Below are 444 nucleotides of genomic sequence, written 5' to 3' on the forward strand. Positions count from 1 at the left end.
GCAGCTGCTAAGTTGTTTCAGTCGTGTCCAACTCTGTGCAGCCCATAGATGGCAGCCCACCAGGCTCCCCCATCCCTGGGATTCTCCAGGCAAGAACACTGGAGTGGGATGCCATTTCCTTCTCCACTGCATGAAAGTGAAAAGTGAAAGTGAAGTCGCTGAGTTGTGTTTGACTCTTAGCAACCCCATGGACTGCAGCCTACCAGGCTCTGCTGTCCGTGGGATTTTCCAGGCAAGAGTACCGGAGCGGGTTGCCATTGCCTTCTCCATACATGACATTCAGATCAGATCAGATCAGTCGCTCAGTCGTGTCCGACTCTTTGCAATCCCACAAACTGCAGCACACCAGGCCTCCCTGTCCATCACCAAATCCTGGAGTTCACTCGGACTCACGTCCATCCAGTCAGTGATGCCATCCAGCCATCTCATCCTCTGTCGTCCCCT

The sequence above is a fragment of the Bison bison genome, unplaced genomic scaffold (assembly GCF_000754665.1).
Source record: "Bison bison bison isolate TAMUID 2011002044 unplaced genomic scaffold, Bison_UMD1.0 scf7180017864370, whole genome shotgun sequence".
NCBI lineage: Eukaryota > Metazoa > Chordata > Mammalia > Artiodactyla > Bovidae > Bison > Bison bison.